The 27,906-nt window shown below is 39.3% G+C and overlaps 1 long non-coding RNA gene across 4 annotated transcripts; it reads right to left on the bottom strand.

The window, feature by feature from the left end:
- Positions 1-560: 560 nt before the first annotated feature.
- On the bottom strand, positions 561-27,441 carry LOC147364065 (uncharacterized). Of its 4 annotated transcripts, none has more exons than XR_015134073.1 (3): positions 26,307-27,424; positions 11,251-11,463; positions 561-1,058 (listed from the first exon to the last, which is right to left on the bottom strand). It is a non-coding gene; the product is annotated as an uncharacterized LOC147364065 (long non-coding RNA). The 4 variants fall into 4 exon arrangements; XR_015134075.1 differs by lacking the exons at positions 561-1,058; positions 11,251-11,463 and adding exons at positions 19,441-20,362; positions 24,925-25,064 and having other exon boundaries at positions 26,307-27,426; XR_015134076.1 differs by lacking the exons at positions 561-1,058; positions 11,251-11,463 and adding exons at positions 23,447-24,046; positions 24,925-25,064 and having other exon boundaries at positions 26,307-27,427.
- Between the last annotated feature and the right edge of the window lie 465 nt (positions 27,442-27,906).

Genomic DNA, 27,906 nt, shown 5'->3' with positions numbered 1-27,906 from the left:
CTTTACATGTACTAAGAGATTTAATATTTGTAGCAGCCCTGTGAGGAGGATAACATTGTTATTCTCTTTTTATAGATGGGAAAATGAGACTCAGAGAAATTAAATTGCTTGCAGAGCTAATATAGAAGAAAGAGGTAGAATGTGGACCCAGGCAGTGATGCTCAGGAACCCACCTCTGAACCATGATGGCCATGGGTTCCTTTGTTGTTCAGTTGCTCAGTCATGTCCAACTCTTTGCAACCCCACGGACTGCAACACACCAGGCTTCCCTGTCCTTCACCATCTCCCAGAACTTGATCAAACTCATGTCCATTGAGTCAGTGATGTCATCCAACCATCTCGCCCTCTGTCATCCCCTTCTCCTGCCTCCAGTATTTCCCAGCATCAGGGTCTTTTCTAAAGAGTCAGCTCTTCGCATCAGGTGGCCAAAGGATTGGAGCTCCAGCTTCAGCATCAGTGGGTTCCTATTGCTCAAGAAAGGGCTTGACACATAATGTGCTGGTGCTCACTCAGTTGTATCCGACTCTTTGTGACCCCATGGACTGTAGCCCACCAGACTCCTCTGTCCATGAGATTTTCCAGTCAAGAATACTGGAGTGGATTGCCATTTCCTCCTCCAGGGGATCTTCCTGACTGAGTCTCCCGCATCTCTTGCAGTGGCAGGTAAGTTCTTTACTACTGAGCTTCCTGGGAAGGCCTTGACACATAATAGTCCTACAATAAATATCTTTCAACTGTTTCAGTCCCAGAAGGTAAACTGGCATCTTAGAGACATAGTTCTCTCTCTAGGCACAGATCAGATCAGTCGCTCAGTCGTGTCCGACTCTTTGCGACCCCGTGAATCACAGCACGCCAGGGTCTCTGAGAATTTGGAATATCTTACAAACACTTCAGGCACTATGTAGGGCTCACATCCATTATTTAATTCACTGTCTGAGAGTTTGGTTTGCGTTCTCCTGGGACCAAGCCTCTGAAGATGAGATTTCTGAAACTTCTTGCTTTATGAAGTTAGGGAAGCATTTCTTGTGGTATTTTGACCTCATAGATTCCAGTAACATCTGGAAACAACAAATGCAAAGTCATGTATATTTATGAGAGATAAAAATGGCCAAAGCTATGAAATAATCCTTTTTACAGATTCTAAATAAATTTGTTTTAACCAATGAGAAGAGGGCATAGGGAATATTATTTATACAGAGATTGCCTTAAAGTATGAAATGGATGACAGCAAATCCCTGGTACCCCAAAGTATTTCCTTGATGCTGCCTCAAATTCCACTTACAGCATTTTGTATAAAGGCAATTGCCTCTTTTGAAATGCAAATATCATCAGGGGTTGAGGGAGGCAGAGCTAAAGGAGATAGCATGATGAGCTGCTTTTAATGTCCATTTGTTCAATTTTCTTTTCACCATTTTGTGTGAATTAGTAAATCATCTCCTTCCCAAACTGGCAGATAAGTTGGGAATAGGCTCTAGGAGGAGTAAAAGAGAAAAAGACAAGAGAAGGAGTTACTGAAGTGCGATCCCTTTTGGAAGTGGGATGGAGAATCCTGAGTACCAAGCAAGCAGGGAATACCATAGAATGCCAGGGAAGGAGAAACACAGCCCTGTAGAGGCAGGAAGGAAGGCTTCAAAGAAGTTGCATCTAGTTCACTGTGTTTCCAGTGACAAGTTTATCAATTTCATTCAGCTTTGTTTAATGACCTGCACATAGCCCTATCTATCTGTGTATTAACTTGAAAAAAGGGATTTGTTTTTTTGAGAAGAGACAGCTTTATTGAAGTATAATTAGCACATGATCAACTGTACATGTGCACTTTAAATTTTATTAAAATAAAGTTTGATATACAAATACACCTATGAAATTATCACCACAATCAAGATACTGAGCATAACCATCACCCGCTAAAGTTACTTCACTCCTCTTTCTAAATCCTTCCTTTTGGCCCTTGCCCCTGTAGAAAACTGATTTTTCTTCTTTTTTGGGGGGTGTTTATCTCTTTTAAAAAATTTTATATTGACGTATAGTTGATTTGCCAACCAAGGTCCATCTAGTCAAAGCTATGGCTTTTCCATTAGTCATGTATGGATGTGAGAGTTGGGCTATAAAAAAAAACTGACTCCCAAAGTATGACTCCTGACACAGTTTTGAATTGTGGTGTTGGAGAAGACTCTAAAGAGTCCCTTGGACTGCAAGGAGATCAAACCTGTCAGTCCTAAAGGAAACCAGTCCTGAATAGTCATTGGAAGGGCTGATGAGGAAGCTGAAATTCCAATACATTGTCCACCTGATGCGAAGAACTGACTCCTTGGAAAAGACCCTGATGCTGGGAAAGATTGAAGGTGGGAGGAGAAGGGGACGACAGAGAATGAGATGGTTGGATGACATCACTGACTCGATGGACGTGAGTTTGAGCAAGCTCCGGGAGTTGGAGCATGTACAGGGAGGCTTGGCATGCTGCAGTCCATGGGGTCGCAAAGAACTGGACATGACTGAGCCACTGGGCTGAACTAAATTGACAGTTGATTTACAGTATTGTGTTAGATGATTTGCTTTCTATCACTATTTATTGAATTTTTCTATAAATAGAATTATACTATGTGTATATACAAATGTGTATTCCTTTCATTTGGCATAATTATTATGAGACTCATCCACATTGTTTACATTAATACTTTATTGCTTTTTTCATTGTATAGATGTGCTACCATTTGTTTATTCATTTACCTGCTGATGTGCATTTGTATTGCTTCCCAGTTTGATCTATTACAAATAAAGCTGCTATGGACATTCATGGATAATTCTGTATAAGTCTCGTGTGGACGTGTGCTTTTAGTTCTTTTGGGTAAATACAAAGGACTAGAATGACTGAGTGATACATTAGGTATATTTTAACTTTTTAAAGAAACTGCCAAACTCTTTCCAAAGTGATCATATGATTAAGTTCCCATCAGGAGTATAGGAGAGTTCCAGTTTCTCTCCACTCGTGTCACATTTGGAATGGTCACACTTTTTAATTCCAGTCATTCTAACACTGAGCAGTAGTATTTCCTTGAGGTTTTAATTTGTATTTCCTTAAAGACTGATGATGTTGAGCATCTTTTCATGTGCTTATTTGCCATCTGTATATCTTCTCTGGTGATATGCCTATTCAAATTCTTTTCTCATAAAAATTGGATTGTTTTCTTATTTTTGAGTTTTAAGAGTCCTTTATATATCCTAGGTATAAGCCTTTTATAAAATATACTCTGCAAATATTTTCTCAGTCTTTCAGTAGTCTTTTGTTCTCTTAACAGTGTCTTCTAGAGAACAGAAGTTTTAACTCTGATGAAGTGCAATTTACAATTTTTGCTATTATGGACTATGCTTGGGGTATCATGTCTATGAAAGCTTTGAACCAAAGTCACAAAGATTTTCTCCTATGTTTTCTTCTAGAAATGTTATAGTTTGTTTTTGTATTTGGGTCTGTAATCCATTCGAGTTAATTTTTGTGTACGGTAGAGGACTGGACAGGAGCTCTACATTTTGGTTATGGTATCCAGTGGTTCCAGTACCATTTGTTGAAAAGATTAGCCATTCTCCACCTAATTTTCTTAGTAATTTTGTCAAAATATAGCTGTCCATATATGTGTAGGCCTATTTCTGAACTCTATTCTCTGCCATTCATTTATTTTCCCAGTATTTATGCTAATAGCTTATTGTCTTGATTACTGAAGCTTTATCATGTCTTGAAATCAGGTAGTATTAGCCTTCCAAACTTGTCTTTTTCAAAGTTATTTTTGGCTAGTCTAGAACCTTTGCATTACCATGTCAAATTTAAAATCAGCTTGTGAATTTCAACAACAAAAAATCCCTGCCGGGATTTGAATAGGAATTGCATTGAATCTATAGAACAACCTGGGGAAGACTGAAATCTTAACAATTTTGAGTCTTTTCAACCTATGAACAAAGCATATTTCTTTATTCATTTATGGCAAATTTTCCTCAGCTGATTTTATAGCTTCCAATGTACATGTTTTTAATATCTTTTGTCAGATTTATTCCTAGATATTTCACATGTTTGATACTATTATAAATGATAATTTTTTTTAAATTTCAGTTTTTGAATGTTCATTTCTAGGGAATAGAAACATTATTATTTTTAATATGGCTCTACATACTGCAATCTTGCTAAATTCACTTATTAATTCTAGTAGCTTTTAAAAATAGATTCTAACAGATTTTCTAAACAATTGTACCGAATGTTGTCTATAAATAAAGATAATTTTACTTCTCTTTTCTCAGCCTGGATGCCTTTTATTTCCTATTCCTCCCCTGCTATACTGACTTGAATAAACTTACACAATAGTACAATGTTGAAAAGACTTTACAAGAACAGATATGTTTGTTTGTTCTAGATCTTAGGAGAAAAACATTCAGTCTTTCATTATTAAGAATAATATTACCAGTAAGTTCTTCTGGATTACCAATATCTGGCTGAGAAAATTCAATTTTCAATTTGCTGAAGATTTCTTTTTTAAAAATAATAGACTTTAATAATAGACTTTTTAAAAAATAATCGACTTTGTCAGTGCTTTTTCTGCATCTATTTAAATGATCATGTAGTTTTTCTTTTCAAACTAACTTTTTAAAAATTTGCTAATAGGCTGAATTACATCAATTAATTTTCCAGTGTTAAGCCAATCTTTCATTCACGGAGTGAATTCTATTTGGTCATGATGTATTATACTTTTTGTGTCTTGTTGGCTTCAGTTTGATAACATTTTGTTTAGAATATTCGCAAGCATGTTCATAAGAGATTTTGATCTGTAGATTTTTTTTTTTATTGTAATCTGAGTTTTGGTGTCAGAGTAATGCTGACCTTGTAGAATGAGTTGGGATATATTCCTTCCTCTTCTTTTATGGAAGGAAGAGTTTGTATAGAATTGATATTATTTCTTCCTCAAGTATTAAGTAGAACTTCCTTAAATATTCCATGAAGCCACCTGGGCTTTGGATTTTTCTTTGTGAGAAGGTATTTAATTACAAAGTCAAGTTTTCTTTTTTTTTAATAGATAAACAGCTATTCAGTTTGTCTATGTCTTTTTGAGTAGGTTTCGTATTGGTCCATTTTATCTAAATTACTAAATTTATTATCACAAAGTTGTTTATTTCTTTATTAGTTGTTTACTATCTGTAGAATGTTTAATGAAGTAGCTACTCTCACTCTTGATATTGGTAATTTGTGTTTTCTTTTGCAGATCAGTCTTGCTAGATGTTTATCAGTTTTATTGATCATCTCATAGAATTAGCTTTTAGCTTTACAGATTTTCTTTATTGTGTTTCTGTTATCTATTTCACTGATTTTAATATTTGTTTCATTTCTACTAATATTTTTTTCTAGTTTCTTGAGCTGAAAATCAGTCATTGGTATGATACCTTTATTCTTTTCTAACTTAGGCATTTAAAGCTATAAATTTCCCCCTAAGTGACACTTTTGTGACAGTCCCCAAATTTAGGTATGCTGTATTTTCATTTTTGTTCAAACTACTTTTTAGTTTTTCTTTGATTTCTTCTCTGACTCATGGATTATTTAGAAGTATTTAACTTTCAAATAATTGAAGATTTTCCAGAGATCTTGGTAATTTATTCTATTTATGCTACTTTGTTTTCAAAGAGCATCTTTATATGACTTGGATGCTTTTAAATTTATTGAGACATATTTTATGGCCCAGAATTTGGTCTAGCATGGTAGATTTTCCTTGTGCACTTGAAAAGGATGTGAATTCTATTGCTGGGGGCGTGTCAATCAGGTCAAATTGGGGATTGTGTTGTTCAAAGTCTTTACTATTTTTACTGATTTTTATCTCTATTTGTTCTACTAGTTATTGACAAAGGGGCTTTAAGATCTCTGACTATAGTTATGGATTTGTCTATTTCTCCTTGAAGTTCTAACAGTTAAAATCATCATTTACTTATTTATTTTGGGTGGGCCACGCAGTTCATGGGATTTTAGTTTCCCAGTCAGGGATTGAATCTGGGCCCTTGGCAGTGAGAGTTCAGAGTCCTAACCACTTTACTTCCAGGGAATTGCCTCTACAAACTTTTATTTCATGTATTTTGAAGCTCTTTTATTAGATTATGATGCCTTTTTGATGAAATGATCCTTTCATCACTATGAATTGACCTTCTTTACCACTGGTAATATGCTTTGCTGTGAATATTACCGATATTAATCTAGTCACTCAGTTTTCTTTTGATTAGTACAACATGATAAATATTTTCCATCTTTTTACTTTTAACTTTATAGTGGATGTTTTTTATAGGTAGCATATATGCACCTTACTTTTTCCAACCCATCTGACAATTTCTACCTTTTGATTTGAGTTGCATGATGGTTAGTTTAGTCAAGGCTTTCTCACAGCTCATTTTTAAAATTCACTTTTTCTATTTCATTGGTAGCTTCTACTGTTATGCTCAAGTTCAGTCTTTTCTTCTGAAATGTCTAATATGCCATCAATTTCATCCAGCTTTTTTTTTTTTTTTTACCATATACATTACAGGGTTTTTTTTGTATTATAGTTCAGTTTGGGCCATTTTATTTCTTCCATATGTCTACCTAACTCTTTGAACATATGGGATGTAGTTATGACTGTTTTAATATCCTTGTTGGCTAATTCTTACTTCTGTGTCAGTTTGGGGTCAGTTTTGATGCACTGATGATTCTTCTTACTATGGATCATATTTCCTGCTTCTTTGTAAAGCTGTTAATTTTTGACTGGATGTTAGACAGTGTGAATTTTACATTGAGTGTGGGATATTTTTGTCTCTCTAAAAATATCCTTGAACTTAGTTTTTAGATGCAAATTACTTGGAAACACTTTGATCCTTTAAGGTTTAGCTTTTAAAATTCTTTAGGTGGGATCAGAGGGGCCCAAGATCCTTCTGAGTAATCAGTCTATTTCCTTATCAGTGCTGAGGTTCTTCACTCTTTCATCTAAGCAGTTCTTTCCCTGGCCTTTAATAGTTTGCTCACATGAATGTGCTGAGTTCTGAAGGCAGACCCTTTGAAGAGCTGCAGGGTTCTGTCTCTCTATAGCTCTCTCCTGTTTGGTTTTGGTACTGTCCTGCAAGCTCTAACTGATCTGGTCTCATCACATGATCAGCTCCATCTCTTCAAATCTGGAGTCTCTGCCAGGCTCTGTTTGGGTTCCCTCTCACTGAGCCACAGCTTGGGAACTCTTTTAGGACGATAATCTGGGGTGACTATAGGGCTCAGCATCTCTTGGGATGACTGTCATTTTCTGATGTACAGTGCCTTGAATATATTTTTTTATATTTGTGTCCATTTTTCTGGTTGTTTTAGGTTGGAGGATTATTCTAGTCCCTGCTACTCTATCTTGTCTGAAGTGAAAGTCCAAGGGATTCCTTTTTAACCTATAACATTAGGTCTTCATACTTGCCTCCTCACGGAGTTCCTAGAGAACAAACTCAAGACAGTCAGATTTAATCGCAAGGAGGTCCTTACATAGGATTGTTTCCAGACCTCAGCTCCTTCATTGTCAAACCTTAGATTTCTGATGGAGATTAGTATTTAGAATCACAAAACAGATTTCTCTACAAGGTCAGGGAAATGCTTTATTTAAATGGGAGTTTTGAGATGAGATGTCAGGGTTATTCCTCAGATTAAGATTAGGAATAATTTTTTTTACTGTTATCCGTTTATTATAAAGGCACGGGAACAGCCAATGGAAGAGATGTGTAAGGAAGGGGATGGGGACGGATGGGGTGTTGGGGGGCTTCCTGCCATCTCTGGACACATCGCCCTCCTGCTCCTGGTGAAATTGAGGTTCTCATTACAGAAATAATGAAAGGGAAAGTGATAGGTAAGAAGTGGATTTATTTAGAGAGAAAAACAGTCCTCAGATAGATAGAGTGGGCCATCTCAGAAGGAGAGTGCAGGAATAAATTTTTAAATGACAGTTTCTTTAGTTATTATAGTTGATTCAAGAGTTTCCTTAATGTATACTTCAGGTTTTCTTTTTAAAATAAGATCCCAAAACTCTTAACAAATTTAGCAATCAATATACAAATTAGGATCACAATCAAAGGTTTTTTTCCTCTCAGTTCTTCTCTGCTAGGCTATTATCTATCTCACACACATTTTTCTCTTTTCGCTCACCCTTCCCTGTGTTTATCTCTAATCCTTTCTCTTTCTTATGACCTTGGGACGCAAGACATATACACTCTATTCCTAGAATTATTACTATGTCCAGGAAACACTGGCTAAGTTACTTCAACCCACGGGCTATTTTTTAAACATTCATTTATTTATTTGGCCATCCGGGATACAGGATCTTAGTTCTCTGACCAGGGATTGAACATGTGCCCCTGCAGTGGAAGCATGGAGTCTTAACCACTGGACCGCCAGGGAAGTCCCTTAATCCATTGGCTTTTAACAAAATAATAAAGGTTAAATTAGTTGCCACCCCTCTATCTGTAGGAATCCTGGTGCTAGGTGATGTAGATAAAGATAGAGGTTCTCAAGTTTAACAGATTTTATGTGTTTAATCCTTCTAGGTAACTGTCTCTTATTAAAAATGCTGACAGGGGCTTAGGGCTGGGGAAGGTGCTACTGGGGTAGTTTTGGGTGGTTCGTAGAAAGAACTATGAAGGGAAAGACACCTCCAGGCGGTTTTTGATCTCATAATGCTATCCTCTTAAGTGCCAATTTTGTTTTGGGCTCTTAGAAGAGTTAGGGCCCATTATAATTGAGTAGTCTTTATTACAAAGAAGGTGCTTTTGTGTGTTTGTGTGTATGTGCAACTGACCTAACATATGTGCATGTAGACACTAAGGAGGTTTTGAATTTTTAGCCAGTCCCTTTGTAGCCATTATACAGAGATTGACCCAGGCTGTCCCAAATGGGTCCAGGATAAATATCTTTGCCTGGCTTTCTGCAGCCACCATTTTCAATTGTTTCTTTCAAATGTAGCAGTCAGATTACATTGGTTTGTTGGTGCTTTAAACTCGGGCAGGGCAAGAACCTCTAAGCTTTTGTTTCTTCTTCTGAAATGTGAGAACATTCTATTTCCTACACAGGGTTGTTGTGGGAATTAAATGAGATGCTGCATGTAAAGCATTTAGGACAGTGCCTGGCATATGGCAAACTCTCAGTTACTGTCAGCTACTACTGTTATTCATGACTGAGTAACAAGTAAGTATGAAGCCCTGGGCTGGGTTCTCAGATGTTCGAGTGAAAAACCATCACCTCTGCACTACAGTCCAGAGCAAGGTCAGGAAAGTTTTCATGAAGGGCCAGAAGGTAAGTATTTTAGGCTTTTGGGGACATACTATCTCTCTCACAACTCCTCAAGTTTGCTGTTATACCTTGAAAGCAGCCATATATAAGATATAAACAAAAGGGCATGGTTGTGTCCCCAAATCTCCAGTAGTTTGCCCACCCCTGGTCTAGAGGAAACACAGATATTCAAAGAGGCCATTACTATACAGTGTGATAAGCGCTCTGACAAAGGAAGCAGGGAATACTGTAATCTCTTACTACTCAGAGAATGGTCCTTAGACCAGCAACATTGCTATAACTACAGAGCTTGTTAGAAATGCAAAATCTCAGGACTTCCCTGCTGGTCATGTGGTTAAAACTCCACACTTCCACTGCAGGGGGCACAGGTTCAATTCCTGTTTGGGGAACTAAGATCCCACATACTGTATGGCACAGCCAGAAAGAAAAAGAAACAAAGGAAAAAAATAGAAATTCAGGATCTCATTCCATGCCCCAGAAGTGTTAAATCAGACTCTGCATTTAATAAGAGAAGCTCTGGTAGGGGCCCACTACATAGAAGGAAGAACATCTGACCTGAAAGCTGGACAAGGTTGGGAACACATTTCAGGCAGAAAGCACTGTAAATGCAAAAGCTTAGAAATGAGAGAGAACATGTTTGAGGAGCTAAAGAAGTTGAAGTCAAACCTTGCTGACGTTGTTTAGATGCTAACATTACTCTTGCTTAGAAGAGATTTAAGCAACCTAATAGTCAAAAGCAGTGACTCGATTTTGTTTAGATCCCGTTTTGAAGAAACCAATGATTAAAAGATTTTTGAGACAATTGGAAATTTGAATATAGCGTGGGTGTTAATACCACTGCTTGTGAAAATGGTTGTGTGTTTATCAAAGAAAATGCCTACTTACTAGGCATACATATAGAAAGATTTAGGGGCAAAATGACCTGATCAGGGGAATCAGAAAAATATTCACAAAAAAGAAGACAGATAAAAAGAAATGGATGAAGCAAGTGGCACAAAAAGTGAGTAACTGTTGAATCAGAGGATGGGCACATGGATTCATTATATTATTCTCTCTTCTTTTGTGTACTTTTGACAACTTTTATAATAAAATGTTAAAAAAAGAATTTTGGACCTTACCAGATCTCTTATCTTTGCTTTTATGTGCAGTTCATGACTAAACCATCCCAAGAGCTGTACACAAAGCAATATTTTCTTTCTTTGAAGACAATTCGGAGGCCCTTGACAGAAGGTCACTTTGAGCCCCAGTGGATCTACATGCATTTTCTTTTGTTGGAAAGATGAGAAAAACAATCACTTTATAGAGGTTTTGACTCCATTTCTTTAAGCCGATGTGCCTGGGCACAGGAGCCTTTGCCCAGAGGTAGCACAGACCTTTACCCAGAGGGTGCTGGTGTAGACACAGATAGAACAGCAGCCTGGTGGGCAGCATTCTGCAATGACCACAAGAATAATGTGCACTTCTGTGTGCCTGGGTTCGGAATCATGTATATATAATAGTGGGTTTCGATGGGAAGGATTATAGATTTTTCAATGAGGGACATTTACTGTATCTCAGAGCAGATCACTAATAAGGAAATGAGAGCAGCTAAAGGGGATGGCTTTGGAGCCACCATTTATCAGCTCTGTAGCCTTGAGACAGCTATTAGGTTTCTCAAGGTCTCATTTCATCATCTGTAAAATTATTTCACCTACTCAATTGGGTTGCTGTGAAGATTTAATGAGATAATTTGTATAAAGGCCTGGTTTTATTTGGAGCTGTAAGAAGTAATCAATAAAAGCATGTTTTTTTTTTTTTTTTTTTTTCCCTGAGTTGGACTTCTTGGTACTCTCCCTTATTTCTTATGTGGTTTGGAAAGCCTATTTTTGGACCCCAAATTTTACTGTTCCCCTGGTACCCTGTCTTCATCTCTAATGCAAAAAGTGGCCTATTAGCATGCATCTCTTTACCTGGATCTTCTTCCTGCCCGAATGTTGACATGATTCCTAGAAGTGCGGCACCCATCTTGCCATCCTGAGGGTTAGCTTACAACCGAGGGGTGTCAGAGCAGAAGGATCGAAACCGGGGTCCTCCAGGGCAATGTGGGACTGCACCAGGGCGGCACTATCCACAGAATCTCACCTCTAGAACACATGTCCTGGAATTTTAAACTCCAGTTGTCTCTAACATAAGAAAGAAAGAAAATAGGTGTAGGTAAGGAAGTGTGGCAGAATTTTGATAAATGATGAATCCGGAGAATAGATACACGTGTTCACAATGTTTTTCTCTCTACTTTGTGTGTGTGTACACATTTGTGAAAATCTTCATAATAGAAATGTTTTTTAAAAATATGAACTTCAAGAAAATTCCCACCTTTTTGTGACATTTTGTGAAGCTCCAGCTCATAGTTAAGGTCTTCCCAGAGCAGAGCGCAATGGTTTCCTGTTGGTAGAGTTTCCGCTGGCCTCATCCTCTCCAGGCCTGCCTCCATATTCCTGCCACACTGCTGCCCTCTGCAGGCCCTTACCATCATGTGTGCCTGAGGTTAAGCTTTCCTCCATGTCCAGCGGGTCCTGGTTGTAAGCTGTCTCTGCTGAACCTTTTCAGGGAGAGATCGGTCTCTTGATTTCAGATGACATTTAATAAGTGAGTGTTCCTTCTATTCTAAAATTCTTAATGCCTGCTTTTGGCAAGGCAACATGAGTCCCCCAAAATGGCATGTAGGGAGATACAAGAGACATAAAACCCTGCCTTTGAGGTTCATGTTATGGGGACGAGGATTCATAGCTTCCCAATGGAGCTGATGCTCTCCTTTTCATTCTCACTTCTCTGACTTCTTCAATTTTCTACTCATAGAGATGCTCTGGGATATATTTCTGAAACCCCATCCTTTTTATTTACTCTTAGGTTTCATGAATGTGATAGTGGTGAAACATTTGAGAACAAAATGGCTATTTAAGATGGACCAGCTCAAGAAGCAACAGTTAGAACCAGACATGGAACCACGGACTGGTTCTGAATTGGGAAAGGAGTACGTCAAGGCTGTATATTATCACCCTGCTTATTTAACTTATATGCAGAGTACATCATGAGAAATGCTGGGCTGGATGAAGCACAAGCTGGAATCAAAATTGCTGGGAGAATATCAATAACGTCAGATATGCAGATGACACCACCCTTGCGGCAGAAAGTGAAGAAGAACTAAAAAGCCTCTTGATAAAAGTGAAAGAGGAGAGTGAAAAAGCTGGCTTAAAAATCAACATTCAGAAAATGAAGATCATGGCATCCGGTCCCATTACTTCATGGCAAATAGATGGGGAAACAATGGAAACAGTGACAGACTTTATTTTTGGGGGCTCCAAAATCACTGCAGATGGTGACTGCAGCCATGAAATTAAAAGATGCTTGCTCCTTGGAAGAAAAGCTATGACAGACTTAGACAGCATATTAAAAAGCAGAGACATTACTGACAAAGATCCATATAGTCAAAGCTATGGTTTTTCCAGTAGTCATGTATGGATGCGAATTGTACCATAAAGAAAGCCGAGTGCCAAAGAATTGATGCTTTTGAACTGTGGTGTTGGAGAAGACTCTTGAGAGTCCCTTGGACTGCGAGGAGATCCAACCAGTCAATCCTAAAGGAAATCAGTCCTAAATATTCACAGGAAGGACTGATGCTGAAACTGAAGTTCCAATACTTTAGCTACCTGATGTGAAGAGACACCTCATTAGAAAAGAAGGCAGGAGGAAAAGGGGACAACAGAGGATAAGATGGTTGGATGGCATCACCAACTCGATGGACATGAGTTTGAGAAAGCTCCGGGAGTTGGTGATGGACAGGGAAGCCTGGCGTGCTGCAGTCCTTGGGGTTGCAGAGTCAGCCATGACTGAGTGAGCTGAACTGAAAATGGACCAGGAAGAGATAAAGGGCTGGGTATATGTTGCTTCACAAAGAGGCAATGGAATAATTTCTATGATTCCAGAACAAAATAGAAATTGTACCACTAGGTTGACTGGCAAGAGAATGAGGAAGTTTCACTTTCTAGATGAAGAATAAATGGACAAATTCATATCTCCTTAACATTATTAGGTTGTGGAAATTGCCTTGTAGAAAGGAATTTTTGATATGCACTTCATCAAATTTCCCATGGCTTCTGGGTAACTAAAGGGCTTTATGAGCAGGTTGTATTTTCTATGTCCATTCATTCAGGAACAGGTAAAAATACAATTGTTCTGTTATTCATGGCAGATAGAAGCTATCTAATCACTGGAAAAGGTGAGTTTTCATTCCAATCCCAAAGAAAGGCAATGCCAAAGAATGCTCAAACTACTGCACAATTGCACTCATCTCACATATTAGTAAAGTAATGCTCAAAATTCTCCAAGCCAGGCTTCAGCAATACATGAACTGTGAACTTCCAGATGTTCAAGCTGGTTTTAGAAAAGGCAGAGGAACCAGAGATCAAATTGCCAACATCTGCTGGATCACCAAAAAAGCAAGAGAGCTCCAGAAAAACATCTATTTCTGCTTTATTGACTATGCCAAAGCCTTTGACTGTGTGCATCACAAAAATCTGTGGAAAATTCTGAAAGAGATAGAATATCAGACCACCTATCCTGCCTCTTGAGAAACCTGTATGTAGGTCAGGAAGCAACAGTTAGAACTGGACATGGAACAACAGACTGGTTCCAAATAGGAAAAGGAGTACATCAAGGCTGTATATTGTCACCCTGCTTATTTAACTTTTATGCAGAGTACATCATGAGAAACGCTGGGCTGGAAGAAGCACAAGCTGGAATCAAGATTGCTGGGAGAAATATCAATAACCTCAGATATGCAGATGACACTACCCTTATGGCAGAAAGTGAAGAAGAACTAAAGAGCCTTTTGATGAAAGTGAAAGAAGAGAGTGAAAAAGTTGGTTTAAAGCTCAACATTCAGAAAACTAAGATCATGACATCTGGTCCTATCACTTCATGGGAAATAGATGGGGAAACAGTGGAAACAGTGGCTGACTTTATTTTTCTGGGCTCCAAAATCACTGCAGATGGTGACTGCAGCCATGAAATTAAAAGACGCTTACTCCTTGGAAGGAAAGTTATGACCAACCTAGATAGCATATTCAAAAGCAGAGACATTACTTTGCCAACAAAGGTTCGTCTAGTCAAGGCTATGGTTTTTCCTGTGGTCATGTATGGATGTGAGAGTTGGGCTATAAAGAAAGCTGAACGCCGAAGAATTGATGCTTTTGAACTGTGGTGTTGGAGAAGACTCTTGAGAGTCCCTTGGACTGCAAGGAGGTCCAACCAGTCCATCCTAAAGGAGATCAGTCCTGGGTGTTCATTGGTAGGACTGATTTTAAAGCTGAAACTCCAATACTTTGGCCACCTGATGAAAAGACCTGACTCATTTGAAAAGACCCTGATGCTGGGAAAGATTGAGGGCAGGAAGAGAAGGGGATGACAGAGGATGAGATGGTTGGATGGCATCACCGACTCAATGACATGTGTTTGAGTGAACTCCGGGAGTTGGTGATGGACAGGGAGGCCTGGCATGCTGCACTTCATGGGGGCGCAAAGAGTTGGACACGACTGAGCGACTGAACTGAACTGAATTCCTTTTTACTTATGGAACTGAGGGGGTACATGTTAAAGATAGAGGGGAACTTTCAGAGATGATCTAATTTACAGTTCTCATTTTATAGACATGAAAACAGAGGTCCTTGTCAGAGTGGGGATTTACCAGATGTCCCATTGCTAATTCAGTTTTAGGCAGGCACTGGAGTTTAGCTATCTTTATAAGTACACTTGAAACATTTTCCAGGATAGATTATGTTTTGGATCATAAAAGATACCCTAACCAGATTAAACGGAGAAGGCAATGGCACCCCACTCCAGTACTCTTGCCTGGAAAATCCCATGGACAGAGGAGCCTGGTAGGCTGCAGTCCATGGGGTCGCTAAGAGTCAGATACGACTGAGCGACTTCACTTTCACTTTTCACTTTCATGCATTGGAGAAGGAAATGGCAACCCACTCCAGTGTTCTTGCCTGGAGAATCCCAAGGACGGGGAAGCCTGGTGGGCTGCCATCTCTGGGGTTGCACAGAGTCAGACACAACTGAAGCGACTTAGCAGCGGCAGCAGCAACCAGATTAAAAGAATTGAAATCATACAAGTACATTCTCTAATCATAATGGGTTTAAAGTAGAAATCAATAATAAAAATTTGAAAAATCCCCAAACATTTGAAAAATCAAACCCTTCTGAATAATCCATGTATCAAGGAACGTCTTAAAGTAGGAAATATTTTAAACTGAATAAAAATGAAAATATAACATATTGAGATTTGTTTAATGCCACTAAAGCAGGAGATAAAGGGAAATTTATAGCATTAAATGCTTATATTAGAAAATAAGTGTTTCAGATGAATAATCTCGACTCCTATCTTAAGGAACTGGGAAAACAACAACAAAATAAACCCAAAGCAAGCATAAGGAAAGAAAGAAAGATAAAAGTAGAAGTTACCTGAAAACAGGACAAAACGAAAAATCAATAAAATAAAAAACCTGGTTTTGATAAATATTCATAAACTTGTGGACAAAGAATGTCACCTGCCATATCAGTAAACAAAAGATATGAGGCCATCAAGCCATCAGCCACTGCAGCCACCCTCAGTCATGCAGCGTGAGGATACTCAGATGGAAGAGCATAGGCTACTGGCCCCAGATAGCTAAGGTGCATTCAAGGGAATAATTTCAATAAATCCAGACTCTTGCTGGGTTTATTTCCCATATAAAGACATTGAGTTCATTAATGTGAGATGTCTGATTTTCCTTAATTAAAAGTAAATGTTTGGACTACCTGGTTTCTGTGCAAAAGCTTCAATATATCCTGATACCTCTCTCACCACTTTGAAACAATACCTCTCAGAGCTATCCGAGAGGCTGTCTCCATCACTTAAGACCTCAGTAAATCCATTGAGTAACACATTAATTTTCAACTTTTATATTGCACATTTTTTTTTTCCCATCGACAATCTTACAGTAAGACTGCCAAAAGTGATGGGGAAAAAAAGAGGATAATAATCGCTGCCTTTCAGATTTAGCAGTGAAAGTCCTGCATCCCAGGAAACTCCCCATTCATGAGCAATTTGGGATGGTGGGTCACCCTACAACATATTACCTAGGGATGAAAAAGATATCACTGCAGACCCTGCAAAGAATAAGGGAATACTAAAACAACTCTAGAGATAGAAACTCAACCAATTCAGATGAAATGGACTTTTAATAGTTCTTTGAAAATCACAAATTATAAAAACTCACCCAAAATAAAACAACTTGAATAGCCTGATAAGTACTAAATAGATTGAATTTATAGATAATGAATGACCTTCTGGTAAAAGAAATCTCCAGGCCTAAATAGTTTCACTGGCAAATTTTATCAATCATTTAGAGAAGAAATAGCACCAATTTTATAGTCTCTCTTTCAAAAAAAAAAAAATTGGAAGGAATATTTCCCATCAATTGTATGATTATTTAATTACTCTGATTTCAAAGCTAGGAAAGAGATTAGAAGAAAACTATAGACCAATATCCCTTATGAACATAGGTGCAAAATTTTCCAGTGAGGTATTATAGAATTAAATCCAGCACATTCTATCTATCCACCACCCATCTGGCTATTTATCTATCTCATTATGACCAAGTGGATTTTATCCTGGTAATGCAAGAAGACTGATTCAATTTTCAAACAGCAATCAATGTAATCTACCATATTAAAAATATAAAGAAGAAAAACCATATGATCATACAGTCTTTTTTCTTATTGCACTAGCTGAATTTCAGTACCATGTTGACTAGGAATGAGGAGAGTAGATATCCCAGTCTTAGTTCTGATCTTAGAAGGAAAACATTCATTTTTTCACAAGTATGATGTTAGCAGTACAGTTTTTTTCTTATAGCTTTTTCTTATCAGGTTGAAAATATTACTTTCTATTTCTAGTTGATCAAGAATTTGTATCATGATTGAATGCTGCATTTTGTTAAAGTTTTTTTCTTTACCAATTGGTATGATTGTGACTCTTTGAGTTCATGGACTGTAGCCTGCCAGGGTCCTCTGTCCATGGAATTTTCCAGGCATGTATACAGGAGCAGATTGCCATGAGCAGGTTGCCATTTCATACTCCAAGGGATCTTCCTGGCCTGGGGATCATACCACATCTCTTGTGCCTCCTACTCTGGTAGGCAGATTCTTTACCACTGTGCCATGACTCCCCGCCAAAAGACAAAGACAGAAAGAAATATTGGTGTACAAATCTAACAAAACATGTAGAGATTTTGTACACTGAAAAACTACAAAACTCATGAAAGAAAAGACCTAAAAAAATGCAGATATAAACCTCAACATAGTAAAAATGTTAGCTCTCTACAAATTAATGTACAAATATAATTCCAATACAAATTTCATATGAACATTTTGTAGATATGGACAGCTTATTCTAAAACTTATATAGAATGCAAAGAAACTAGTCTAACCAAAACAATTTTTCAAAAGAAATAGTTCAACCCTAAAGACTTCACATAAAAACTACTAGAACTGATCAATGATTTCAGCAAGGTAGCAGGATACAAGATTTCTATAAATCTGTCACATTTCTTAACACTAACAATGAAATATGAGAAAGGGAAAGTTAAAAAAAACTTTTAAAATCACAACCAAAAAAAAAAAAATATTTAGGAATAAGCCTAAGAGGTAACAGAACACAGGCATAACTATAAAACACTGATAAAGGAAACTGAAGATTATCCAAAGATGGAAAGATATTTCATGCTTTTGGATTGGAAAAGTATTGTTAAAATGGCCATACTACACAAAGCAATCTACAGATTTAATGCAATCCTTATCAAGTTACCCATGAAATTTTTCACAGAACTAGAACACATAATCTTAAAATTTATATGGAGCCACAAAAGACCCAGAATTGCCAAAGAAATGCTGAGGAAAATGACAAAACCTGGCAGCATGCCCTCCCAGGCTTCAGGCAGTGCTACAAAACTTCTGTAACCAAACAGCATAGTACTGGCCAAAACCAGACGGGATTCAATGCAAGAGAAGGGAGAGACTGGAAACAAACCCATATACCTACAGTTAATTAGTCTTTGACACAAGAAGCAAGAATATACAATGAAGAAAGACAGTCTCTTCAGCAAGTGGTGTTGGGAAAGCTGGACAGCTGCATGTAAATCAATGAAGTTAGAACACTCCCTCACACCATACACAAAAATAAACTCAAAATGACTTAAAGACTTAAATATAAGACATGATACCATAAAACTCCTAGAAAAGAACTTAGGCAAAACATTCTCTGACATAAATCATGGAAAAAGCAAGAGAGTTCCAAAAAAGCATCTATTTCTGCTTTATTGACTATGCCAAAGCCTTTGACTATGTGGATCACAATAAACTGTGGAAAATTCTGAAAGACATGGGAATACCAGACCACCTGATCTGCCTCTTGAGAAACCTATATGCAGGTCAGGAAGCAACAGTTAGAACTAGACATGGAACAACAGACTGGTTCCAAATAGGAAAAGGAATATATCAAGGCTGTATATTGTCACTCTGCTTATTTAACTTCTATGCAGAGTACATCATGAGAAATGCTGGGCTGGAAGAAGCACAGCTGGAATCAAGAATGCTGGGAGAAATATCAATAACCTCAGATATGCAGATGACACCACCCTTATGGCAGAAAGTGAAGAGGAACTAAAAAGCCTCTTTGCCGGGGTCCAGCCCCGGTGGATCCAGGGAATTCCAAGTGGGGACGGTGTCGGTGAACTGGATACAATAGCTTTAATTAAATATTAATTAGAGATATAAAGAGTAATAGAATAAGGATAGCTCAGCAGGAAAATTCAGTGGAGAAAAGAGGCTGAATAACTTGGTTTATGTGGAAAGTTAATAAAATTCCAAGGCAAGGAATTTATGTCACCTAGGTAGGCTGCAGGCATCCTCCCATTCTCCCGAAGGAGAGGAGACACTAAGGCCTCCCTGGTCAGATCTTAGAAGCCCAGGCATAATTAGTAGGCTTGACGAGCCTCCATGCTCCAGATGGGAATTTAGCCAGAAGGTGAGAGAAAGAACAACATGGGGAGACCAAGTTTCAGTGAACAAGGCCTGCACTTTATTTTCCAAAGTAGTTTTTATACCTTAAGTTGTACATAGAGGATAATGGGGGTAGAGTTATGCAAGGACAGCAGTCCTTGATCCTAACAAAGCCAGGCTATCTTCCCGCAAACTTATCATATGCAAAAGTTTAGGTGATTTACATCATCTTCTGGCCAGGGGGCCTGTCAACATTTTAAGATCCTTTCTTCAGAAAACTTATTTTTCTCTAAAGGTGATTATTCTAAAGTCAGGCACCACCCTCGGAAAGCATTAGATGAAGTTGCATTCCTATAGGGCAAAGGTGTGGTGGGCTATAACAAGAAAAAGAATTAACTCAAGGGTCCAAGGTTACAAACATTAAAGCTACTACTTACATTCCTATACACCAATTATATTAATCAATACACTGTCAGGGACACAGTAGGTAAGGGATATGGAAATGTAGCAGCAAACATTGGCCCAACAAGTGCAAAACCCTTCACCAATACAATTTCTAATCAATCTTTTAACTGCTCAAAGGAATCTGTATTTAGACAGTTTAGAACATCTCATGCCTCTCACGGTTGGGAGGCTCTGAACAATCACATGTGGCCGGAAGAACCTGTTCAGGCAGGCTAGAGGACTTCCAAAGGAGTTTGTAGGTTGAAACACTCTTGTCACGCCCAGGAACTTTATTAACTGGAGTTATAAGTTAACTCTTTTTCAGAGAGAGGTGGTGGGGGACAGCCCCCCATAAAGTCAGAGGTGTAGGTGAGAGCACAAAGCAGTAAAGTAGGCAGACTCTGGTTTTGGGGGTAGATGCTCGAGAATTTCCAGGGGGACTCCTGAGGCTCGATCCCACCTTTGTGTATGCCGAGCCTCCTTCCTCATGACCTTTGCCACAGGCGGAGTTCCTCACGCTGGCTCCCGGCACCTCTTGATGAAAGTGAAAGAGGAGAGTGAAAAAGTTGGCTTAGAGCTCAACATTCAGAAAACTAAGATCATGGCACCTGGTTCCATGACTTCATGGGAAATAGATGGGGAAACAGTGGAAACAGTGGCTGACTTTATTTTTCTGGGCTTCAAAATCACTGCAGATGGTGACTGCAGCCATGAAATTAAAAGACGCTCACTCCTTGGAAGGAAAGTTTTGACCAACCTAGATAGTATATTGAAAAGCAGAGACATTACTTTGCCAACAAAGGTCTGTCTAGTCAAAGGTATGGTTTTTCCTGTGGTCATATATGGATGTGAGAGTTGGACTGTGAAGAAAGCTGAGCGCTGAAGAATTGATGCTTTTGAACTGTGGTGTTGGAGAAGACTCCTGAGAGTCCCTTGGACTGCAAGGAGATCCAACCAGTCCATTCTAAAGAAGATCAGTCCTGGGTGTTCCTTGGAAGGAATGATGCTAAAGCTGAAACTCCAGTACTTTGGTCACCTCATGCGAAGAGTTGACTCATTGGAAAAGACTCTGATGCTGGGAAGGATTGGGGGCAGGAGGAGAAGGGGACGACGGAAGATGAGATGGCTGGATGGCATCACCGACTCGACGGACATGAGTTTGAGTGAACTCCGGGAGTTGGTGATGGACAGGGAGGCCTGGTGTGCTGTGATTCATGAGGTTGCAAAGAGTCGGACACGACTGAGAAACTGAACTGAACTGAATGTTTTCTTATGTCAGTCTCCCAAGGCAATAAAAATAAAAGCAGAAATAAATCAATGGGACCTAAGCAACCTTATAAACAAAGGAAACCACAAATAGAAAAACAACCTATGGACTGGGAGAAAATACTTTTAAGTATTTTTTCTGACAAGGGATTAATTTCCAAAATATACAAACAGCTCATATGGCTCAATAACCAAAAATAAATAAATAAATAAAATAAACAACCTAATCAAAACATGGGCAGAAGACCTAAATAGACAGTTAGATCTCCAAAGACATCCAGATGACCAACAGGCACATGAAAAGATATTCAATACAGCTAATTAGAGCAATGCAAATCAAAACTACAACAAGATACCGTCTCACGTGGGTCAGAATGGGCATCATCAAAATGTCTACAGATAACAAATCCTAGAGAGGGTGTGGAGAAAAGGGAACCTTCCTACACTGTTGGTGGGGAAGTAAATTGATGAAGCCACTATGGAAAACAGTATAGAGGTTACTCAAAAAAACTAAAAATAGAGTTATCATAAGATCCAGCAATCCCATTCCTGGGCATATATCCAGAGAAAACTCTAATTTGAAAATACATGCACCCCAGTGTTCACAGCTACACTATTTACAACAGCCAAGACATGGAGACAAACCACCAACAGATGAATCTATAAGGAAGATGTGGTATACATATACCACAAACAAGAGTCAAGTAATGCCATTTGAAACAACATCAATGGACCTAGAGATTATCATGCTAAGTCAAACAGAGAAAAAAAATATCATATCATTACATGTGGAATCTAAAAAAATGTTACAAATGAACTTATATACAAAACAGAAGCAGACTCACAGACATAGGAATACACTTATGGTTACTGAAGGGGAAAGGTTAAGGGAAAGGAATAATTAAGGGAAAGGATAAATTAGTAGTTTCCGATTAGCAGAAGCAAAATACTATATATAAAATGAGAAAAACAACAAGGTCCTACTACATAACACAGAAAACTAGTATATAATATTATAAACTATAGTGGAAAAGAATCTGAAAAATAATATATCTCTGTAACTGAGTCAACTTTGTTCTATACCATATACTACACAACATTGTAAATAAACTATACTTCAGTAAAAGTAAATAAAGTTTGAGGAATCACACTATATTATTCTAAGACTTACTATACAGCTATAGAAATCAAGATAGTGTAGTACTGGTGAAGAGGCGCACAACAGAGCAGTGAGACAGCATAGAGAGACCAGAAATAGATTTACGCAAATATGATCCACTGTTTGAAGAGGTTCAAAGGCAATACTAAGGAGAAAACATCTTGTCAGCAAATAGTGTTGGAACAACTGGATGTCTATGTGCAAAAAAAAAAAAAAAAAAAAATCAACCTAACCTTCACACTTGTATGTGTGTGCTCAGTCATTTAGTTGTGTCCGTCACTTTGTGACCCCATGGATTGTAGCCTGCCAAGCTCCTCTCTCCATGGGATTTTTCCAGGCAAGAATACTGGAGTGGGTTGCCATTTCCTACTCCAGGGGTTCTTCCTGACCCTGGGATTGAACCCAACTCTCTTACATCTCCTGCACTGGCAGACGGATTCTTTCCCACTGCACCACATGTGAAGCTCCATAACCTTCACACCTACACAACAATTAAGTCAAATTGATCACAGATCTAAGTGTGAAACATAAAACCATAGAACTTTTATAGGAAAACATTGGAGAAAGTCTTCATGACCTGGGATAGGCAAAGAATCCTGATGTAACACCCAACGCATATACACAATAGAAAATAATGATAAATTAGACTTCAACCAAAATTTAAAAGTTTTGCTCTAATGTTAACAGAATGAAAATACATACCACACACTAGGGTAAAATATTTGTAAATCACATATAAAGGTCTTGTATGCACAGTGTATAAAAAACAGTCACCATCATAGGTATTTTCCCTAGAGAAATAAAAACTTTTGTTCATGCAGCTCTATTCAAAGTTGACCAAAGCTGGAAATAACCCATTAAAAGATGGATCACTAGCAAACTATGGTATGTCCACACAATTGAATTTTACTCAGCAACAAAAAAGAACTGAATCTACTGATACATGTAACAACCTGCATATTCTTCAAGACATCATGTTAAATCAAAAAAGCCACTATGAAAAGATTATCCATTGTATTATTCCATTATATGATATTCTTGAAAGGAGTAAAGCATAGTGACAGAACAGATTACCGGTGGTGTGAAGGTGTGATTACAAAGATAACAGAAGCCACTGTTTTGAGGGTGACAGAACTATTCTGTATCTAGACTGTGGTAGCAGCTACTGAAATCAATATATATGTTAAAATCCATAGAACTGTACATACATGTTAATTTGAAAAAATAAACATAATAGACATTATTTAATTGCTTCCAATATATAAATTTGGGTAAAACTCAATCTCAAATGCTGAAAAGATTATAGGATTATTAGAGAGGATCATGGCATCCAGTCCCATCACTTCATGGTAAACAATGGAAACAGTGACAGACTTTATTTCTGGGCTCCAAAATCACTGCAGATGGTGACTGCAGCCATGAAATTAAAAGACCCTTGCTCCTTGGAAGAAAAGCTACGATCAACCTAGACAGCATATTAAAAAGCAGAGACATTACTTTGCCAACAAAGGTCCGTCTAGTCAAGGCTATGGTTTTTCCAGTGGTCATGTATGGATGTGAAAGTTGGACTGTGAAGAAAGCTGAGCGCTGAAGAATTGATGCTTTTGAACTGTGGTGTTGGAGGAGACTCTTGAGAGTCCCTTGGACTGCAAGGAGATCCAACCAGTCCATTCTGAAGGAAATCAGTCCTGAATATTCATTGGAAGGGCTGATGCTGAAGCTGAAACTCCAATACTTTGGCCACCTGATGTGAAGAACTGACTCCTTGGAAAAGACCTTGATGCTGGGAAAGACTGAGGCAGGAGGAGAAGGGGATGACAGGAGGAGATGGTTAGATGGCATCACCAACTCGATAGACATGAGTTTGAGCAAGCTCTGGGAGTTGATGATGGACAGAGAAGCCTGGTGTGCTGCAGTCCATGGGGTCGCAAAGAGTCGGACGTGACTGAGTGACGTGACGTACTGAACTGAGAGAAGAAAGTAGGTGTTAATCACTGTTCAGTTCAGTCACTCAGTCGTGTCCGACTCTTTGCAACCCCACGAATCGCAGCACGCCAGGCCTCCCTGTCCATCACCAACTCCCGGAGTTCACTCAGACTCACGTCCATTGAGTCAGTGATGCCATCCAGCCATCTCATCCTCTGTCGTCCCCTTCTCCTCCTGCCCCCAATCCCTCCCAGCATCAGAGTCTTTTCCAATGAGTCAACTCTTCGCATGAGGTGGCCAAAGTACTGGAGTTGCAGCTTTAACATCATTCCTTCCAAAGAAATCCCAGGGCTGATCTCCTTCAGAATGGACTGGTTGGATCTCCTTGCAGTCCAAGGGACTCCAACACCACAGTTCAAAAGCATCAGTTCTTCGGTGCTCAGCCTTCTTCACAGTCCAACTCTCACATCCATACATGACAACAGGAAAAACCGTTAACACCTGTTAAAACAGCCATTTTCTTTAACACATGACACAAGAAAAAGATGGAAAAGAGTAAAGAGTCATTCTAAACTTATTAGAACTCATTGGCATTTTAGTTAGGAGCTGTTTTGACCACCATCATTTAAACACAATAAGGACCTCAGCCTTCTATTTTTCTACTCCTTCATCCTTAGCATACAGTATACATCCTTAGGGTCACCTCCCGGGTCTTAGCTGATGGACTTCCAACCAGTTTGTTTACCTTCCAATGGAACAAGAACGATGAAGGGGAGGATTTGCAAAAACCTTTCAACTGAATCAAGTCCTTTTAATGAGTTTTCTTTGGGGATGCATATATGCTTCCTCTCATTGGCCAGATCTTAGTCACATGGGTAGCCAAATCTGCAAGGAAAGTTGGGAAATGTAGTTTTTTAGCTGGGCCCAGTGCAGCCCAGGGTAAGATTAGAGTTGTCACTAGTGAAGGAGGGGAATGGATGTTGGGTACTCTCTGCCCTGGTGTAGCAGTAGGTTCTCCCCACGGGAGTGAGGGTTAATTTGATCATGAGGAAGGGTGGGCAGAAAGGCAGTCTGCAATAGCCCAGAGAAGAAATTGTCTTTCAGGGGGATTATCTGTTTGAACATGAGGCAGAGAACAATGGTGCCTCAGTAAAAACCCCTTTACTGGGAGGACTGTCAATATTACCAAGAGAAGATCCTCTTCAATCTGTCAGAATTTTAGAATAAGAACAGTCTTCTGTTTCTGAAAGCTTCCAGGAAGAATTACAAGTTGTAGCCCCATGTGACTAGGTCTTGCTTGAGTCAAGGACACAAGAGGTTACCTCCTGCCTTGCAGATGAGGTAGGACAACCTAGCAGTCAGGACTAAAGGCTGGGTGGTCACTCAGGATTTGCACACACCAGGGCCAGCATGGGCTTCCAGTAGCTCTACACTGACCCAGTTCAGTGGAATTTGGAACTTCTCTATCATTTCCTCTCCTCTGTGGTGACGCAGCTGGCCTTAGGGAGGGACACAGGCATTTACAGTACTGAACTTTGTTGCTACCTTCCAGGACTCCATTCTTGGGAGTCTGTTAATGCTGTTTCCTGGAAAAGCTGTGTCTCCTGTTTGCATTCTCTTCTCTTCCCCAACTCAGCCTCTCCTTTTCAGTTGTGTCTTTACTTCTAATCTTTTCCCTCCCACTATGCTTTTGTGATGGCAAGTAAAATATGGAAAAATACATGTGTAGTAGGCAGGGTTCTCCAGAGAAACAGAACCAATAGGATATTTATAAATAAATACATATAAATAAATAAATATATTTTAATGTATATAAAATTAGACTTCCCTGGTTGTCATTGGTTAAGAATCCACCTACCAAGGCAGGTGACGTGGGTTCAAGCCCTGGTCTGGAAGATTCCACATACTTTGGGGACTAAGCCGTGTGCCTCAACTACTGAACCTGAGCTCTAGAGCCTGTACTCCACAGGAGAAGCCACCGCAATGAGAAGCCCACACGCCACACCTAGCCAGTAGCCTCTGCTTGCTACAACTAGAGAAAGGAAGGCTGCGCACAGCAACAGGGACCCAGTGCAGCCAGAATAAATAAATATTTAAAAAATCTATATATATTAGAAATTGACTCACGTGATTATGCAGGCAAGGAGTCCCATAGCTTGCCATCTGGAAGACAAGGGAAGCCAGTGGTGGAGATCAATCCAAGTCTGAAGGCCTGAGAACCAGGAGCACTGACCTCCAAAAGCGGGAAGAGAGAAATATCTGGGCTCAGGCAGAGAGCAAACTCACCCCTCCTCCACCTTTTGGTCTTTTCCAGGTCCTTAAGAGAATTGATGATGCCCAGCTGTGCTGATGAGGCTACCGGTCTGCCAATTCAGATACTAATCTCTTTCAGAAACACCCTCAAGGATGCACCGAAAAAAATAGTTTTCCCAGCATGCATGGTTACTGCTACCCATAGAAGATGGGGGCCATTAGTTTAGGACAAACAGCACTGCACACTTCAGGTGGCCCAAGTGCCTCAGTGTTTATAAAATTGTAGACAAACTGTTCTAACTTCGAGATCTTTCTTCTTCATCTGATCTGCTAATCCACTGCCCACTACTGTTGCCCAGGTGTAAACCCTTCTTACTCCTTGCTGGGATCATCAGTAACCATTTATCAGGCCTCTTTAGCATCAGGTTTACCAGTCTTTAATTCATCCCCACTGCTGTTGCCAGCGGAGAAGGCAATGGCACCCCACTCCAATACTCTCGCCTGGAAAATCCCATGGACAGAGGAGCCTGGTGGGCTGCAGTCCATGGGGTCGCTAGAGTTGGACACGACTGAGCGACTTCACTTTCACTTTTCACTTCCACACATTAGAGAAGGAAATGGCAACCCACTCCAGTGTTCTTGCCTGGAGAATCCCAGGGACGGGGAAGCCAGGTGGGCTGCCGTCTATGGAGTTGCACAGAGTCAGACACGACTGAAGCGACTTAGCAGCAGCAGTGGCAGTTACACTCTTTAATTCATCCCCACTGCTGTTGCCAGTGGTGAAGGCAATGGCACCCCACTCCAGTACTCTCGCCTGGAAAATCCCATGGACAGAGGAGCCTGGTAGGCTGCAGTCCATGGGGTCACTAAGAGTCAGACACGACTGAGCGACTTCACTTTCACTTTTCACTTTCGTGCATTGGAGAAGGAAACGGCAACCCACTCCAGTGTTCTTGCCTGGAGAATCCCAAGGACAGGGGAGCCTGGTGGGCTGCCGTCTATGGGGTCGCAAAGAGTCGGACACAACTGAAGCGACTTAGCAGCAGCAGCAGCTGTTGCCAGAGAGATTTTAACACGCGACCAAATTATGCTTAAAATCGTTCAGTAGCAGTATTTCCCAACCAAGGAATGTTGCAAATGTCCTAGGGGGTTATGCCCTTAAAGAATTTTTATTTCCTGTTTCAGATTCTGTTTTTCTGAACTTGAAATATGAAAGTTAGAATTACTTAATTATTTCCACTTGTGAAAGTAGACACATCTGCTCCCCTCTGAGAGGGTGTGCACTGTGGTTAATAAGATGGGAAGAAGGAAAGCTCTCTTGAAGCTAGTATTCTCTGGGATATCAGGGGACCACGGATAGCCACAGTGGGAGTTTTAGCTGGTACACTATTTTAAGTTGTTTGTATTTTTGGTTATATATTTTAAAATTTATACCCATAATGGATTAATGGCTAAAGATGGGAAAAATTTAGGT

The sequence above is a fragment of the Bos grunniens genome, chromosome 10 (genome assembly GCF_055505025.1).
Source record: "Bos grunniens cultivar Pamir isolate PY7600 chromosome 10, Bosgru_T2T1.0, whole genome shotgun sequence".
Classification (NCBI taxonomy): Eukaryota; Metazoa; Chordata; class Mammalia; order Artiodactyla; family Bovidae; genus Bos; species Bos grunniens.
Note: the sequence above shows the minus strand (reverse complement) of the source record. Positions and strands in the feature narration are given on the sequence as shown.